A 261-nucleotide genomic window follows, 5' to 3' on the forward strand; every position below is an offset into this window, starting at 1 on the left:
CCCCGCGAAGGGAAAACCGAGCCCAGCCTCAGAAATCAACCCTGGTACCTGCAGCGTTCAAGCCACCAGCCCACGGAGAAGGCAGCTTCTGCGCCCCTCTCGCAGATGCCAAACCCCAGGACTCGAGACCAGTGGCTGGTGGGGAGGGACTGGCTTGGGAAAGCACCAGGCAGCATTTTAACTGCCCTCCTCTCTGCTGGTCGCTGCCTGCAGCAGCTGGTCCAAGCTGGCAGGAGTTAATGCCAACAGCTCTCAGCAGCC

Source organism: Buceros rhinoceros, unplaced genomic scaffold (genome assembly GCF_000710305.1).
Source record: "Buceros rhinoceros silvestris isolate BGI_N320 unplaced genomic scaffold, ASM71030v1 scaffold39615, whole genome shotgun sequence".
Taxonomy (NCBI): domain Eukaryota; kingdom Metazoa; phylum Chordata; class Aves; order Bucerotiformes; family Bucerotidae; genus Buceros; species Buceros rhinoceros.